Raw genomic sequence first — 19,439 nt, 5'->3', positions numbered from 1 at the left:
TAGGTTTAAGTACTTCTAAGTTCTAGGGGACTGATGACCATAGATGTTAAGTCCCATAGTGCTCAGAGCCATTTGAACCCATTTGATTTCATTGAAGTTGTATACTACATATGACCTGCAAGTATGGGAGTGTAGGGTTGGAGGAGTGGAAGGTGCTGGTGGTTTTACAGGACAAATGGCAATACATGGTTTATTAATGGAAAGAAAATCTGAGCGTCAAACGAGACTGTAACAGCGATTTCAGCCTGCCCGATCACAACAGTTTAGTAACTAAATATGTTTAATCACATTCTGACATAGGAAAAATTACCTTTGATCTTACAGCAAGTAGCAAAATATATAGATGTAATCTGTTGTACTCATTATTTAAAAACGAATAACAAAACTGAGGCATACGCAAGAGGTGTATCAGAAAAGGAATGAGACAGACAACACTGAGAGAGATGTAGTAGCACTGTGTTGTTCTCCTTCTATGGACCGGTGTGTTCATACCTCCCAGATGCTCAGTCCGAGTTTCAGCTCCGTACGGCCATCATGTGATTTTGGAGAGCGTCGTCACTGATGTTGTGTGTCTGTTGTGTTAGTTATGGAAATGGAATAGCGCAAGTTAGGGCAACGTTTTGCCAACAAGCTTTGTTTTAAACTTTGGGAACCCGCGAGTGAGGCTTGAAAAGTTGAAACAGGCATACGGGGAACACTTCTTATCATGAGCACAAGTTTCTCGTTGGGAAAATCATTTTTAGAAGGCCGAGAACGCGTTGAAGAGGAACCTCGCTCAGTTCAGCTTCAAAGATCGACGACATCGCGTGCGTGTTCATGTAAGGTTGTTCCTCCAGGACAAACAGTCAACCAAGTGTTTTACGAAGATGTCCTTTAAAGGCTCAATAAAAAGGGCGAATCGAATGAGACCTGGCATTACAGACAACGCACCACGGAACACGGCGACTTCCATCACGGAATTTTTCACCTCAGAAGGATTCCTTTTGTTCCAAAGTCCCCCGTTCACCTGACCTAAGTTCCCGAAATTTAAAGATGTCTTAAAGGGACGTCATTTCGGGACTCTGGAGAATACTCGAAAGAACGTGAGCGACATGTTAAAGGTATTGCAATGCTGCTATCAAGACTGAAACGACTTCGCCAGCGAATAGCTGCCTAAGGGAACTGCTTTAAAGGGGAAAATATTGTTGTTTGAAAAAAATATTTTGTTTTATATTTCTCTCACACACCTCGTATACCATTAACAAACACTGATTCATTGATAGAACTGAGTGCTTATGACCAGTATTAGAACAAAGTATGTTATGACAGTGATTTAAATTTTGTAAAAACAGCAGCTTCACATCTAGTGGGGTATTTTCGTTGTGAACCTTGAAAGACATTTACAAGCAACCAGCAAATTCTTGAAAGTAAATGATAACGCAAAACCTCTGCACAAAGAACATCCATCACATCCACGACAATTATCTTGACACACATCGAACTGTTTACACAATGATGGGGCAACTGGTGCACTGAACTTTACAGAATCAAATGCTGGTACCCTATAATCAGTAACATACATCGAACCATCTGACAGACAACCTCAGAACTACCAGCCCAATTAAAATTTAAAGGTATTGGAACGGCAGAAGGCTTCATAATTTAACATCTCAATAACATATGAAATTTCTTTGCATCACTTAAAACACATGGTTACGGACGTAGGTAAACAAACGACAAGCCTGAGCTGTGCACGGCTCTTGTTCATGCCATTTACTGTTCGTCATCTTCTATCACGGTACTGCCTCCTCGTTTTCTTATCCCATTTACTGGCGTCACTAACTTCCTGCCTTACTTGTCCATAAGCGGCAGCAGCAGCGCGTATCGATAAGTACACTGTCATACCATCTCTGGCGCGACCGATAGTATTTCCGGGTAGTCGTGCATCGGGGAGTCAGTTGGAGAGGTACCAGCAGTGCAGTCGGGACGCAGCAGCAGTGAAGTCAGGGACGGAGCTCCGGTGAGGCGCTGACAGCCAGTGCTCGCCGACCGCTGGCGACGTGCATGAACTGTGCGACGGAGTGAGATTGGAGCAGGACGACCGTTGGTTGGTCGTTCGGTTGGCCATCTCATCGTCAAACGTATATCTGGTCCTTTCACCGTTTCCGGGGGCTAGGCAGTCGGTCGGTTGGCGTGGAGCAGCGAGGAATTCTCCACGGGATGTTGTTTGGCCGGGGCCGCTGGCGGTCTCTACGCAGTGTCATAGTGTGTGGAGCTCTTCCCATTGCTACGAGGTCCGTGGCTCACAGACCCTGGACACGAAAGTATTTTTATTTAATCTACAAGCAAGTCAAGACTGTTCAAATTGTGTCGTTTGGAGTTCGCTGGCGGCTGTTGGGATATTCCCGCGAGCAACAACATGGTTTTCAAGTTGGAAAATTCTAGCCAGCCTCCGGTGGAATGTCACTGTATTTGGTTATTTGAATTGAAGTGCACCAACGGAATCTTCTGCCTTGTGGCCGTTAACATTCTGGTTACCTGCCCTGGCCGTTGACGTAAATTTCAAGCAGTGTAGTTTCCTCATCGTGTTGTTGCTGTCCAGCACGGTGTGTAGTCTGACAGCTCCATGTGTGATTGGTTGTGGGCGCCAGTATCTTCTACGTTGTGCCGTTGAACTCCCTGTTGTAGCCTGGTTGGGTGAAGTGGAAGTTATTTTGTCGGTGGGTCCGCCGAGTGTCGGTCGGTTGGGTTGTCGTCGGATCGTGAATGGTTGGCCCGACTGCCTGTCTCACCTAAGCGAGCGTCAGTGTTTGAATTACAGGCCGACCCTCGAACATCTGAGCGCCCTTGACTTTTTTTATTTGTTCTTGTTGTTTGTACTTGTATGGCTTCTAGCCGATTTTTTTAAACATTAAGGTTGTTTCGCCCTTAAGGCGTAAGATTCTTTAGGCCTTCAGCCTAATTCAAAGAACTGTTTCACGTAAGGCCTTCAGCATTTCAAAAATTTTAATGTTGTTTAATTTTAAGTTTTGGGCCTTCAGCGGATTTTGAGTTTGAGTTGTTTTGCTCTTAAGGCCTTCAGCCTAAATTGAAGATCTGTGTCACGTAAGGCCTTTGGTATTTAAAAAAAAAATTAATGTTATGGAGTTTTAAGAGTTAGACCTTCAGCCCCTTTGAATTTAACTTATTTGCTCTTGAAGTGTTTGATTCCTTGGGCCTTCATCCTAACTAAGGAACTGTTTTAAGATCAGGCTTTTCAGTTTAAATTTCTGTTTTGGTTGAGTTTTGCCTAATTAAGAACTGTTTTACGTAAGGCCTTTGTTTTTTTTTTTTTAATGTCGTTTAGCCTTAAGTGTTGGGGTGTCAGCCGATTTTGAATTCAAATTGTTTGCTCCGAAAATCTTAGAATTCTTTGGGCCTTCATCCTAAATAAAGAACTGTTGTAAGTTAAGGCTTGCCCTTTAAATTTCTGTTTATGTCTGCGTTTTACGTTATTGACCTTCAGCCGTTTGTAAGTTAAAATGGCTTTCAGCCGGTAATTAAGTCCGAAAGATTAAAGCTCTGTGTTTAAAAAACTTTTTTTGGGCTCTTGTAATGTTTGATCAAATAATAAGGTTGTATGTTCGAGTGTAGCTGACAGCCCCTTATTTTGGTCCCTTTCCACAATTTAAACTACCTGTCCTGCCCTGCGGTTTAAGCTGGGCATCTCAAAGCCTAACTTACCACTAATAATGAAATGATAATTAAATGGACACCCTAGCTGCAAACAGGCGTTAATGTACTTCATCGGGGACATGTTGAAAATGTGTGCCCCGACCGGGACTCGAACCCGGGATCTCCTGCTTACATGGCAGACGCTGTATCCATCTGAGCCACCGCGGGCACAGAGAATAGTGCGTCTGCAGGGACTTATCCCTTACGCGCTCCCCGTAAGATCCACATTCCCAACATGTCCACACCACTACATTCGTAGTGCGCCTAATAGATGTTTGCCCATCACACTCATTACTGGTGACAGATTAATCTACCAAGTCTACCAAGTGGTGTGGACATGTTGGGAATGTGGATCTCACGGGGAGCGTGCAAGGGATAAGTCCCTGCAGACGCACTATCCTCTGTGCCTGCGGTGGCTCAGATGGATAGAGAGTCTGCCATGTACGCAGGAGATCCCGGGTCCGAGTCCCGGTCGGGGCACACATTTTCAACATGTCCCCAATAAAGTACATCAACGCCTGTTTGCAGCTAGGGTGTCCATTTAATTATCGTTTCATTTCTAGCAAAGCTGCATGGTCATCCACGGTAAGTTTTCTTTCGGGAACAGATACTACCGTCATATGTAGTTACCACTAATGTCTAGAAACAAGGGCGAACGAGAATGAAGCTTAACCGTGTAAAACAGGCCCTCACTTTTACCAAAGGCGAAAGCTCCCGTCTACACAATTTAACAAGGACGCTGGCCCATGTACCGATGGAACACTAACGCAACTCAAGGATCGACAGGAACATGGCAAGGACGCCGTACGAACCACAGTGAGTGACCAAACACCGTCGCTCACACATACGATCGACACCTTGCAGGCTCAGCTGAGCACCTCGTTAATGCGATCCCCTCACTTTCACGTTGTCGCTAAGTGGGACGTGATAGGCGTAGCATGTACCCGGGAGCCTTACTCCACTCACAGCAGCGAGAAAATGGGAAGCAGACAGCTTAAACTTCTTGCTCTACAGCGCCCACCCGGGCGTCGTATTCGGTGCGCAGCATAGAGGTAATGACAGGTTGACAGCCTGCACCCGATGCCGGTTACTCCGCGACACCCACGCAGGTGCCGCCCTCCACACACAGCACCGACAGCTGGCAGACAAATGAACACCTGGCACTCAAATCTACACGCTCAGCTAAGGACTGCGCTCGTAGGTCAGCCGTCGCGACCACAACCCCGGCACACAGGCCGGCTGCTACCCGGGGCACTGCAGCGGACCGCGTGTTCCCTGTCTCGTTCGTACAACAGCTGATCACACTGGACTCCCGCTTCGGCCACAGCTAACAAGTGCGGCGGTGCACCTGCGGCAGGCCTCCCCGGTACTGATTATGGAAGACGTACGTGCTATAGACGAATGTTGGAAATTAGGTGGACTGATCAGGTAAGGAATGAGGAGGTTCTACGCAGAATCGGAGAGGAAAGGAATATGTGGAAAACACTGATAAGGAGAAGGGACAGGATGATAGGACATCTGCTAAGACATGAGGGAATGACTTCCATGGTACTAGAGGGAGCTGCAGAGGGCAAAAACTGTAGAGGAAGACAGAGATTGGAATACGTCAAGCAAATAATTGAGGACGTAGGTTGCAAGTGCTACTCTGAGATGAAGAGGTTAGCACAGGAAAGGAATTCGTGGCGGGCTGCATCAAACCAGTCAGTAGACTGATGACCAAATAAAAAAAACCGGCACAGCTCAGTAATAACGTTACAGAAAACGCAGGGAACACAAATTATACATAGCCTTACAACTATAGGAAAATACTAAAGAAACGGAAGATATTCAAATTAAAATCCTTCCATCTCTGCCGAGTATTACTAACTACAGCTTTCATATACATTGCATACGGCTTTTATGCAACTTAACATGAAATGTGTATTCATATCCAATTAGATCTGAGAGCTTCATAACCCCTAAATTTTCGCATGCGTATCTTAATATGTGCAAGATCTTTCAGGAGAAATGGTAACTATTTTAGGAGGTGGTAGTATGAACTAATTCGAACAACACAGCCCGTATAACATGTGCGTACTAGCGTAGTATTTATTGATATTAACAATACATCTGTCAGAATACTTAGAGGAGGTATCAAGCAAAGGCGAATGAATAAGGGATAAGTTGATTTTCATAAAATCCACCTATGACTTCAAAGCGCTTCCCGATTCTCTTGACACGACCATGTGTGGTTTCTCTGACGTCGACATGGTGTACTTTTATGAGGTCAGCGGTTCTGCGCGCTACAGTCTGGAACCGCGTGACCGCTACGGTCGCAGGTTCGAATCCTGCCTCGGGCATGGATGTGTGTGATGTCGTTAGGTTTAAGTAGTTTTACGTTCTAGGGGACTGATGACTTCCGATGTTAAGTCCCATAGTGCTCAGAGCCATTTGAACCATTTTTTTATGAGGTCAGCACTTTTGTAGCCCGAACTATTCGTCTCTTTTGTTTTTTTTATTATTAATCACATGTAAAATTCGCCTTTCGCGAAGTGGTAAGGTCCAGGGACATTGAGGGTGGTTACGAAACGTGACTTCCTCCTGAACAATGTGTTGGATACTGCATCAGTCTCACATAGTTTAGTAAAAATACGAGTAAACACACTAGATGGTTCCGGTAGGTATCGAACCACGGCAGGTTCATCAGCAGTTGGAGGTGTTAGAGGAACATTATTTTCTGGGCCACGAGCACCATGTGCAACTACATGATGTCGTCGTGATGATCTCATTTCATCTTGGTTTCCATAACGACTTCATACAGATAACGTACATTTTAGCCAGATTACACACGCATACAAACGTGCGCACTCGCTCACTGTTTTAAATTCATTCCGTTTCTACATCTACATCTATACTCCGCAAGCCACCTGATGGTGTGTGGCGGAGGGTACCTTGAGTAACTCTATCCGTTCTCCCTTCTATTCCAGTCTCGTATTGCTCGTGGAAAGAAATATTGTCGGTAAGCCTCTGTGTGGGATCTAATCTGATTTTATCCTCATGGTCTCTTCGAGAGATATACGTAGGAGGGAGCAATATACTGCTTGACTCCTCGGTGAAGGTATGTTCTCGAAACTTCAACAGAAGTCCGTACCGCGCTACTGAACGTCTCTCTTGCAGAGTCTTCCACTGGAGTTTATCATCTCCGTAACGCTTTCGCAATTAATAAATGATCCTGTAACTAAGCGCGCTGCTCTCCGTTGGATCTTCTCTATCTCTTCTATCAACCCTATCTGTTACGGGTCCCACATTGGTGAGCAGTATTCAAGCAGTGGCCGAACAAGCGTACTGTAACCTACTTCCTTTGTTTTCGGACTGCATTTCCTTAGGATTCTCAGTCTCAATCTGGCATCTGCTTTTCCGACGATCAACTTTATATGGTAATTCCATTTTAGATCACTCCTAATGCCTACTCCCAGATAATTTATGGAATTACCTGCTTCCAGTTGCTGGCCTGCTTTATTGTAGCTAAATGATAAAGAATCTTTCTTTCTATGTATTCGCAGCACATTACACTTATTTATATTGAGATTCAATTGCCATTCCCTGCACCATGCGTCGATTCGTTGCAGATCCTCCTGCATTTCAGTACAAGTTTCCATTGTTACAACCTGTCGACATACTACAGCATCATCCGCAAAAATCCTCAGTGAACTTCCGATGTTATCCACGAGGTCATTTATTTATATATATATTGAATAGCAACGGTCCTACGACACTCCCCTGCGGCACACCTGAAATCACTCTTACTTCGGAAGACTTCTCTCCATTGAGAACGACATGCTGCGTTCTGTTATCTAGGAACTCTTCAATCCAATCACACAATTGGTCTGATAGTCCATATGCTCTTACTTTGTTCATTACACAACTGTGAGGAACTGTATCGAACGCCTTGCGGAAGTCAAGAAACAAAGCATCTACCTGGGAACCCGTGTCTATGGCCCTCTGAGTTTCGTGGACGAATAGCGCGAGCTGGGTTTCACACGATTGTCTTTTTCGAAACCCATGCTGATTCCTACAGAGTAGATTTCTAGTCTCCAGAAAACTCATTATACTCGAACATAATCCGTGTTCCAAAATTCTACAACAGATCGACGTTATAGATATAGGTCTTTAGTTGTGCACATCTGTTCGACGTCCCTTATTGAAACCGGGGATGACCTGTGGGCTTTTCCAATCCTGTGGAACGCTACGCTCTTCTAGATACCTACAGTACACCGCTGGAAGAAGAGGGGCAAGTTCCTTCTCGTACTCTGTGTAAAATCCAAATGGTATCCCATCAGGTCCAGCGGCCTTTCCTCTTTTGAGCGATTTTAATTGTTTTTCTATCCCTCTGTCATCTATTTCGATATCTACCATTTTGTCATCTGTGCGACAATCTAGGGAAGGAACTACAGTGCAGTCTTCCTCTGTGAAACAGCTTTGGAAGAAGACATTTAATATCTCGGCCTTTAGTCTGTCATCCTCTGTTTCAGTACCATTTTGATCACAGAGTGTTTGGACATTTTGTGTTGATCCACCTACCGCTTTCACGTTTTGTTTTGATCCACCTACCGCTTTGACATAAGACCAAACTTTCTTAGGATTTTCTGGCAAGTCAATACATAGAACTTTACTTTCGAATTCACTGAACAACTCTCGCATAGCCCTCCTCACACTACATTTCGCTTCGTGTAATTTACTGTTTTACAGTAAAGAAACTGTTTGCTGTCCGTACGATACCCCCCCATGCCTCCCATGTGCCTCCTGCTAATGATTCGGCGTATCTCAAAGTCTAACGCAGTTAATTAGCGCACCGGACTCGCATTCTGGAGGACGACGTTACAAACCCGCGTCTGGTCATACAGATTTTTGTTTTTTATTATTACCTTAAATCGTTCCAGGCAAATGCACGGCCAATTTCCATTCTTTACACAATCCGGGCTTCTGCTCCTACTGTAATGACTTCAATGTCGACAGGACGTTAAACCCAATCTTCCTTCTTTTTTTTCAAATTCCTAGAGACGGTGACTGCACCATCTCTGGGTGTGCTATGTTTAGATCTTGACCTGGAAAGTTCGTAGAGCGTTAGACACATCCACTTGCCATCGTATACGCGCAAGTTTTCATCTGTATTTAAAATAAGCTCGTGTTAGGGTCCGGGCTCGATCGGAGACCCTGATCAAAACCTGAATAAAAATTGTCAAATAGGGAGGACGAGCAGAGTAAGTTTCGGTTCAAACTCTTGCCTTTAGTGTGGGAAACTGCCACTAAAATGGGGAAGAATCATCAATCATCAACGGCATGAGAGTGTAGAAGGCAACGGAAACCACACAGTAAAGACACATAATGTATATCTCGTAACTGAAAAAGTGTCATGATGACCTCCCTATTGACATAAGATCGAGTAGTAGTCTCTCATTCGGACCTACCGGACGGAACCCCCAAGGGGGAGGTAATTATGAGAAAAAGATTGAATAGCTATAGAAAAGATAACAGCGTGCGAGTCGCAGCATAAATTGTTAGAACTCTGAACGTGATAGGGATACCAAAAAATCTGAAAATGTAAATGGAAGGGATCGTCCCAGGTATAGTGAGAGCTAATGAAATGGTTCAAATGGCTCTGAGCACTATGGGACTCAACATCTGAGGTCATCAGTCCCCTAGAATTAGAACTACTTAAACCTAACTAACCTAAGGACATCACACAAATCCATGCCCGAGGTAGGATTCGAACCTGCGACCGTAGCGGTAGCGCGGTTCCAGACTGTAGCGCATAGAACCGCACGGCCACACCGGCCGGCTGAGAGCTAATGAAATGGAATTGACAGAAAGTAAGGAAATCTGAGAAGGCGAATAAAGGGTAATTCCAACAGCATCAGAAAAAGGTATAACGGAGCTAGCAGCGCGTTAGCTCAGCGCATTCTGTCGGGGCACTGGTCACACCCTCTGTAATAAGAAAAGTGAGTAAAGGTTTTATCAGTGTGATAAAAGAGGTGTCATGCGACATCCACACAGAACTGATAACGAAGAATTACGAAGAAAAAGATAGATAAAGGAGAGGGGAAAAAATCCTTTAGGGTCGCTGCCGCAGGTGTGGAAGGACCCGGGTTCGATTCCCGGTACCTCCTCGAATTTTTCTGAGGCAAGAAGGTCTGTAACACAGTCCACTCAGCTTCGCGAGAACAAATGAGTCATTGACTGAATAAAGAAGCAGTGGCGTCATCACGATTCATCTACTGGGGATAACGGCTGGAGGGATTTCCGACACGCTGATCACATTTCCCACGATCATAGATCGCTCCTCGTACTGATTGGCAGGTAGCAGTGGCTCAGTCGTGATAGCCCTAACAGGCGAGGAGTGCTTGCGTTTGTGTCAGCAAATTTCAGGTAGTAATAGTGAGTACAGTTCAAAACTGGGGGAGGAGGTGACATACTTTGAAAAGGCGTGGAGAGACAGGATGATTCCAGTGTATTGGATTGGCAAGACAGCCAACCCGGTATACTAAAGGAAGCCGAAAGGCACGCGTTATAGCTCACGCAGGCTGGCGTGAGGTCTGGAACAGGACAAGGAAATTAGACTTTAGAAAAAACTGACGTAGCAGGTGGAATACTTAACTTTAATCCATAAATGGTGAACGTCGCTCTTGACGATACATGTTTTACAGCATCAATAGTAACTGGTAATGGCGCCTTGCTAGGTCGTAGCAAATGACGTAGCTGAAGGCTATGCTAACTATCGTCTCGGCAAATGAGAGCGTAATTTGTCAGTGAACCATCGCTATCAAAGTCGGTTGTACAACTGGGGCGAGTGCTAGGAAGTCTCTCTAGACCTGCCGTGTGGCGGCGCTCGGTCTGCAATCACTAATAGTGGCGACACGCGGGTCCGACATATACTAACGGACCGCGGCCGATTTAAAGGCTACCACCTAGCAAGTGTGGTGTCTGGCTGTAACACCACATCCAGCTAAATTATATCTTGGTCACAGAGTCTCAAATCATATATTTGGTTGTAGGGAAAACCCAGAAGCAGATATAAACTAGCATCAACATTTAGTAATAATGAATAGTAAACTGCAGCGTAATAGACTTGCAAGCAAGAATCACTGTACAAGAAGAGGGATACTGGAATAATGTGGAATGATAAGTCGTGTTTAAAAGTCGCAAAGGCTATAAATTCTGTGATAAGCAACACCACAATAGGCATTTTAGTTGAAGATGAATGAACTTCTCTATCTCCAAAAAGGCTAATCAAAGAAGATGAACTGACATCATAGGTACTAGGAAGGTAACTGCGAACAAAATTTGAGTTACGGAAGTAACTTCGATTTACCGCCGGAAGAAGGAAGTACAGAAACTATCAGATAAAGACCAGAGTACACTCTATAGCTTGAGAGTAAATCGTAGTAAGACAAGAGAAATGAGGAGTAGGAAAAATGGTGTTAGGAATAAGTATAACGTTGAAACTGGTGCACACGATATAGACGGAGGTAAGCATTTACATACCTTGGAAGCAAAATAGCATTTAATGGAGAAAACAAAGAGGATATATGAAGCAGAATAGCAGAAGTGAAGAGGCATTTCTGACCAAAGCTAGTCTTCTAGAACGAAAAGTCGGCTTTTATCTGAGGAAGAAATTTTTGTGAGTGAGCGTTTGGAGCACAACATTTTCCGGTAGAGAGTCACGGACTTGGGGAAAACAGGAAACGAAGAGAACGGACGCGTATGAGATGCTGTGCTATAGAAGAATGCTGATAGGCTGATAAAGGAATGATGAGTTTATCCGTAGAATCGATGAAGAAAGGGACATTATAAATAACAGATAAGAAGATGGAACAGGATGATAGGGCATTTGTTTAAGTATGAAGGAATAACTTCCACTGGACTAGAGACAATTGTAGGGGGGTAAAAGCTGCAGGATGAGACAGAGGTAGGATTACATCCAGCTAATAAGTAAGTACGTGTGGCGCAAGTTGCACACTGAGACAAAGAGGTTTGAACCGTACAGGAATTCCTGGCAAGCTGGATCAAACTTTTCAGAAAGCAAATGACTCAAAAAGAAGAAAGGATGAAATCTTACTAAAGGTATCCCACTGGCGTCATAATACCTATCAGTCAAAGCGGGTGTGGTGTAATACTGTCCATCGCTGTCAGCGTAATATTGTCGAACTGTGCGCTTAAAAATGCTCACACACATTGCAAAATGCACGCTTGAAAGCGGAGTGTTAGTCGAAATTTACGGACAGCGCATTGATGTACGTATTACAGCCAGATGCAGAGAATAACTGACTTTATATAATAAACAGGGTGGTTACAATTAAAGGCAACGGCCTTGCCGCAGCGGATACACCGGTTCCCTTGAGATCACCGAAGTTAAGCGCGGTCGGGCGTGGTCGGCCCTTGGATGGGTGACCATCCGGGCCGCCATGCACTGTTGCCATTTTTAAGGGGTGCACTCAGCCAATTGAGTAGCTACTCGACCGAATATTAGCGGCTTCGGTCAAGAATACCATCATAACGACCGGGAGAGCGGTGTGCTGCCCCACGCCCCTCCTATCCGCATCCTCCCTTAGGATGACACGGCAGTCGCATGGTCCCGGTGGTCCACTTGTGGTCTGTAGACTTAGTTGTGGTTATAATTAAACTTGCACTACTTGAAAGGGGCCTCAAGAAGTAAAAGTGATCGTTGTTGTTGTTCTGGTCTTCAGTCCTGAGACTGGTTTGATGCAGCTCTCCATGCTACCCTATCCTGTGCAAGCTTCTTCATCTCCCAGTACTTATTGCAACTTACATCCTTCTGAATCTGCTTAGTGTATTCATCTCTTGGTCTCCCTGTATCATTTTTACCCTCCATGCTGCCCTCCAACGCTAAATTCGTTATGCCTCAGAACATGTCCTACCAACCGGTCCCTTCTTTTTGTCAAGTTGTGCCACAAACTCCTCTTCTCCCCAATTCTATTCAATACCTCCTAATTAGTTGTGTGATCTACCCATCTAATCATCAACATTCTTCTGTAGCACCACATGTCGAAAGCTTCTATTCTCTTCCTGTCCACACTATTTATCGTCCATGTTCCACTTCCATACATGGCTACACTCCATACAAATACTTTCAGAAATGACTTCCTGACACTTAAATCTATACTGGATGTTAACAAATTTCTCTTCTTCAGAAACACTTTCCGTGCCATTGCCAGTCTACATTTTATATCTTCTCTACTTCGACCATCATCAGTTATTTTGCTCCCCAAATAGCGAAACACCTCTACTACTTTAACTGTCTCATTTCCTAATCTAATTCCCTCAGCATCACCCGACTTAATTCGACTACATTCCATTATCCTCGATTTGCTTTTGTTGATGTTCATCTTATATCCACCTTTCAAGACACTGTCCATTCCATTCAACTGCTCTTCCAAGTCCTTTGCGGTCTCTGACAGAATTACAATGTCATCGGCAAACCTCAAAGTTTCTATTTCTTCTCCGTGGATTATAATACCAACTCCGAATTTTTCTTTTGTTTCCTTTACTGCTTGCTCAATATACAGATTGAATAATTTCGGGGAGAGGCTACAACCCTGTCTCACTCCCTTCCCAACCACTGCTTCCCTTTCCTGCCCCTCGACTCTTATAACTGCCATCTGGTTTCTGTACAAATTGTAAATAACCTTTCGATCCCTGTATTATACCCCTGCCACCTTTAGAATCGTGATCGTAGGACAACGAAAATTTGTGGAAACATTTGTAAGGAGACGCGGAAGAGAACCAACGAACAAATCATTGAAGAAACAGATTTTAATTGCCACATGAGAATGTGGCTGACCATTAATAAGTTCCACTTCACAAACGTTGCTGAATGTGCCGACCATTTTCTTTCACCGCATCCTGCAACGGCACTAGAGACTGTTGTACTGCTGCCAGATGCAGCTCAGATCAGATGTTCAGTTGTAGGTACACAGCTCGTGCTCTGCTTGAAGGTAGCACATTGGGTCGCGCATTCTCAGCCAAGGCAAGAGTAACGTCTTCAAAAATTTGTGCCATTGGCCGTCAGCCTCACCCAGAAGAAATTCCCAAATTAACTGGTGTTAATTCAAACTCCCGAATTATGTTCTTCAGAGCCGGTGCGGAAAGAGGACGTCTCCATATTCCTTTAAACCGTCGGTACTCGCGAAAAGCAACAGCACTACTCCTGTTGTTTTGATAAAACAGCTCTACGAGTAAAGCGCTGCTCACATTGCCCGACGAGTGTTGACTGTTCGCAACTCTAATGCACAGTGCCGGTTCTGTTGAAACCCTGCGTCGCTGCACGAGTATCGGCGCCTAGCGGTAAGTCATTACCCCAACACTGCTAACAAAGCAAAGTCTGAATATCATTCCTTTAAAATTGCATATCCATATGGTAAGCACTTTGGCGTCTACACTGTCTCAAGGAGCGAAAGTTGAATTACAATCACCCTATAGGTCTTAGCGGTATCACCACTACAAGTCCAGTACATCGTGTAATGACAAAACGGCCGTTCGCTCTCCCCAGTTCGATTCACTCAGATTGCTCTGTCTTTCTATAACATCTGGAATATTTGCAGTATTTGAGTTTAGCGCAGCGCAAATACACTATTGGTCATTAAAATTGCTACACCAAGAAGAAATGCAGAAGATAAACGGGTATTCATTTGACAAATGTATTATACTAGAACTGACATGTGATTACAATTTTTACGCAATTTGGGTGCATAGATCCTGAGAAATCAGTACCCAGAACAACCACCTCTGGCCGTAATAACGGCCTTGATACGCCTGGGCATTGAATCAAACAGAGCTTGGATGGCGTGCCCATGCAGCTTCAACACGATACCACAGTTCATCAAGAGTAGTGACTGGCGTATTGTGACGAGCCAGTTGCTCGGCCACCATTGACCAGATGTTTTCAATTGGTGAGAGATCTAAAGAATGTACTGGCCACGGCAGCAGTCGAACATTTTGTTTATCCAGAAAGGCACGTACAGGGCCTGCAACATGCGGTCGTGCATTATCCTGCTGAAATGTAGGATTTCGCAGGGATCGAATGAAGGGTAGAGCCTCGGGTCGTAACACATCTGAAATGTAACGTCCACTGTTCAAAGTGCCGTCAATGCGAACAAGAGGTGACCAAGACGTGTAACCAGTGGCACCCCATACCACCACGCCGGCTGATACGCCAGTATGGCGATGACGAATACAAGCTTCCAATGTGCGTTCACCGCGATGTCGCCAAACACGGATGCGGCCATCATGATGCTCTAAACAAAACCTGGATTCACCCGAAGAAATGACGCTTTGCCATTCGTGCACCCAGGTTCGTCGTCCAACTGCTCGTGCAGATGGTTGTTGTCTTGCAAAAGTCCCCATCTGTTGACTCAGTGATCGAGACGTGGCTGCACGATCCGTTACAGCCATGCGGATAAGATGCCTGTCATCTCGACTGATAGTGATACGAGGCCGTTGGGATCCACCACGGCGTTCCGTATTACCCTCATGAACCCACCGATTCCATATTATGCTGACAGTAATTGGATCTCGACCAACGCGAGCAGCAATGTCGCGATACGATAAACCGCAATCGCGATAGGCTACAGTCCGATCTTTATCAAAGCCTGTAACGTGATGGTACGCTGCTGCTGCAAACGTCGTCGAATTGCTCGTGCAGATGGTTGTTGTCTTGCAAAGGTCCCCATCTGTTGACTCAGTTATCGAGACGTGGCTGCACGATCCGTTACAGCCATGCGGATAAGATGTCTGTCATCTCGACTGCTAGTGATACGAGGCCGTTGGGACCCACCACGGCGTTCCGTATTACCCTCATCATCCCACCGATTCCATATTCTGCTGACAGTCATTGTATCTCGACCAACCCGAGCAGCAATGTCGCGATACGATAAACCGCAATCGCGATAGGCTACAGTCCGACCTTTATCAAAGTCTGAAACGAGATGGTACGAATTTCTCCTCCTTACACGAGGCATCAGAACAACGCTTCACCAGGCAACGCCGGTCAACTGCTGTTTGTGCATATGAGAAATCGGCTGGAAACGTTCCTCATGTCAGCACGATGTAGGTGTCGCCACCGGCGCCAACCTTGTGTGATTGCTGTGAAAAGTTAGTCATTTGTATATCACAGCATCATCTTCCTGCCGGTTAAATTTCGCATCTGTAGCACGTCAGAAGAAAGATTAAGGAAAGGCAAACCTACGTTTCTAGCATTTGTAGACTTAGAGAAAGCTTTTGACAATGTTGACTGCAATACTCTCTTTCAGATTCTAAAGGTGGCAGGGGTAAAATAGAGGGAGCGAAAGGCTATTTAGAATTTGTACAGAAACCAGATGGCAGTTATAATAGTCGAGGGGCATGAAAGGGAAGCAGTGGTTGGGAAGGGAGTAAGATAGGGTTGTAGCCTCTCCCCGATGTTACTCAATCTGCATATTGAGCAAGCAGTAAAGGAAACAAAAGAAAAATTCGGAGTAGGTATTAAAACCCATGGAGAAGAAATGAAAACTTTGAGGTTCGCCGATGACATTGTAAATCTGTCAGAGACAGCAAAGGACTTGGAAGAGCAGTTGAACGGAATAGATGGTGTCTTGAAGGGAGGATATAAGATCAACATCAACAAAAGCAAAACGAGGATAATGGAATGTAGTCGAATTAAGTCGGGTATTAGATTAGGAAATGAGACACTTAAAGTAGTAAAGGAGTTTTGCTATTTGGGGAGCAAAATAACTGATGATGGTCGAAGTAGAGAGGATATAAAATGTAGACTGGCAATGGCAAGGAAAGCGTTTCTGAAGAAGAGAAATTTGTTAACATCGAGTATAGATTTAAGTGTCAGGAAGTCATTTCTGAAAGTATTTGTATGGAGTGTAGCCATGTATGGAAGTGAAACATGGACGGTAAATAGTTTGGACAAGAAGAGAATAGAAGCTTTCGAAATATGGTGCTACAGAAGAATGCTGAAGATTAGATGGGTAGATCACATAACTAATGAGGAAGTATTGAATAGGATTGGGGAGAAGAGAAGTTTGTGGCACAACTTGACCAGAAGAAGGGATCGGTTGGTAGGACATGTTCTGAGGCATCAATGGATCACCAATTTAGTATTGGAGGGCAGCGTGGAGGGTAAAAATCGTTAGGGGGAGGCCAAGAGATGAATACATTAAGCAGATTCAGAAGGATGTAGGTTGCAGTAGGTACTGGGAAATAAAGAAGCTTGCACAGGATAGAGTAGCTTGGAGAGCTGCATCAAACCAGTCTAGGGACTGAAGACCACAACAACAACAACAGCACGTTATCTTTGTGGTGTAGCAATTTTAATGGCCAGTAGTGTACTCGTGACTATTTACAGTTATCCAATGTGCAGATCATCTGTCAACAGCCTTCATTAGTCGCTAGTGCTGCACTTTGCCGCGCTTCCTAGTTTAGTTTGAATTCGGCGTATTTTTGTAGCTGTCATCTACATCTACATCTACATTTATACTCCGCAAGCCATCCAACGGTGTGTGGCGGAGGGCACTTTACGTGCCACTGTCATTACCTCCCTTTCCTGTTCCAGTCGCGTATGGTTCGCGGGAAGAACGACTGTCTGAAAGCCTCTGTGCGCGCTCTAATCTCTCTAATTTTACATTTAATATCTCCTCGGGAGGTATAAGTAGGGGGAAGCATCTCCGTAACGCTTTCGCTACTTTGAATGTCATGGATGCGCTGTTCAGAGGGCTGGCGGTGCGGCGGCCTCCTTGTTCGATTGGTATGCAGGCGTCTGCAGTGTCGCGGACACGCGGGCGGCTGCCTCTGGCTGTGGCTACGGGGGTCTCGCGGGTGAGGTCACCGTCCCTGCCATGCCGAGGCCCGGCCGCCCTTGGGACGCCGCCGGCGAGGCCGGCCCGCCTCTGGCGAGTCTGGTCGCGTTCGGCGACGGCCTCCCAGCACGAGGGCTGCCACCCGCCTCAGTCTGCCCTCTCTCACTGCCGATACTCCATTCTTCGGCTTAGCGCTCCTCTCATTCGAGAACAACGAGAAGAACATACGGTTTCTCTAATGCAACAGGCAGCGGAAGTGAGACTGCCTACCTTGAGTACAGTATTCTGTTAGGGTGTTACATCCTCAGTGCATCAACTCATGAACGAGGAGTCATATGCCCAACGTAGTCCTAAACATTCTACATCTACATCTACATCCATACTCCACAAGCCACCAGACGGTGTGTGGCGGAGGTCGCCTTCAGTACCTCTATTGGTTCTCCCTTCTACTTCAGTCTCGTATTGCTCGTGGAAAGAAAGACTGTCGGTATGCGTCTGTGTGGGCTCTAATCTCTCTGATTTTATCCTCATGGTCTCTTCGCGAGGTATACTTAGGAGGGAGCAATATACTGCATCACTCCTCGGTGAAGGTATGTTCTCGAAACTTCAACAAAAGCCCGTACCGAGCTACTGAGCGTCTCTCTTGCAGGGTCTTCCATTGGAGTTTTTCTATCATCTCCGTAACGCCTTCGCGATTACTAAATGATCCTGTAACGAAGCGTCCGCATCTCGTGGTCATGCGGTAGCGTTCTCGCTTCCCACGCCCGGGTTCCCGGGTTCGATTCCCGGCGGGGAATTTTCTCTGCCTCCTGATGACTGGGTGTTGTGTGATGTCCTTAGTTTAAGTAGTTCTAAGTTCTAGGGGACTGATGACCATAGATGTTAAGTCCCATAGTGCTCAGAGCCATTTGAACCATTTTTTGTAACGAAGCGCGCTGCTCTCCGTTGGATCTTCTCTTCCATCAAGCCTATCTGGTACGCATCCCACACCGGAGCAGTATTCAAGCAGTGGGCGGACAAGCGTGCTGTAACCTATTTCCTTAGCTTTCGGACTGCATTTCCTTAGGATTCTTCCAATGAATCTCAATCTGTCATCTGATTTACCGACGATTACTTTTATACGCTCATTCCATTTTAAATCACTCCTAATGCCTATTCCCAGATAATCTATGGAATTTCCTGCTTCCAGTTGCAGACCTGCTATATTGTAGCTAAATGATAAAGGATCTTTCTTTCTACATATTCGCAGCACATTACACTTTGTAAGACGTATACTTTGCCGGCGGTGGGCGAGGCATGACAGAATCTCTGACCAGAGAGTAGTTTATCGTTAGTTGTTGCTTGTCGCTAGTCTGCGCTTGACTGCGCGAGTCGACAACAGTAGTCTGCGTGAGTGGGCGGTAGTCGGCATGCGTCGGCTGTGTGCTCTGCTCGCGACTATGATCACGACTCTGGAGGATGAGTACTGTTGTAGAAGGTAAAGAAGCAGCCTTGCGCATATTTAATAATGTATGTTTATTGTAATTTAATTTGTTCCAAAAAATGCCCCAATAATAATTTTTATAATATAAAGTAACTCTTTTAAAGAAAAGCATTCATTTCAATTTAAAGAATATTTCCAATGCATTATCATTCCTTCCAATAATAAATAAATAAATAAATAAATATATATATATATATATATATATATATATATATATATATATATATATATATATATATATATATACGCCAGCATTGCGCGAAGCTGTGTCGAAAATTATCTAATTAAGAGCAGATATAATTGCTTTTTTTATTCAGAATACAGGGCCGTAGGGCAGCGCTGCTGTCCTCATAAAATTCATCAGGTTACAAAACTTTTTTTATTATTTTGGTGTTTAGGAATTTTTCTGTTTCGAACTTGACATT

The 19,439-nt window shown here is 44.8% G+C and overlaps 1 non-coding gene and 1 pseudogene across 1 annotated transcript; one reads left to right on the top strand and one right to left on the bottom strand.

Moving 5' to 3' along the window:
* Nucleotides 1–3,787: 3,787 nt before the first annotated feature.
* Nucleotides 3,788–3,862, bottom strand: Trnat-ugu (transfer RNA threonine (anticodon UGU)). The gene has a single exon. It is a non-coding gene; the product is annotated as a tRNA-Thr (tRNA).
* An 8,168-nt stretch (nt 3,863–12,030) lies between these two features.
* Nucleotides 12,031–12,148, top strand: LOC126163874 (5S ribosomal RNA; annotated as a pseudogene).
* Nucleotides 12,149–19,439: the final 7,291 nt, after the last annotated feature.

The sequence above is a fragment of the Schistocerca cancellata genome, chromosome 2, assembly GCF_023864275.1.
Source record: "Schistocerca cancellata isolate TAMUIC-IGC-003103 chromosome 2, iqSchCanc2.1, whole genome shotgun sequence".
Lineage (NCBI taxonomy): Eukaryota > Metazoa > Arthropoda > Insecta > Orthoptera > Acrididae > Schistocerca > Schistocerca cancellata.
Note: the sequence above shows the minus strand (reverse complement) of the source record. Positions and strands in the feature narration are given on the sequence as shown.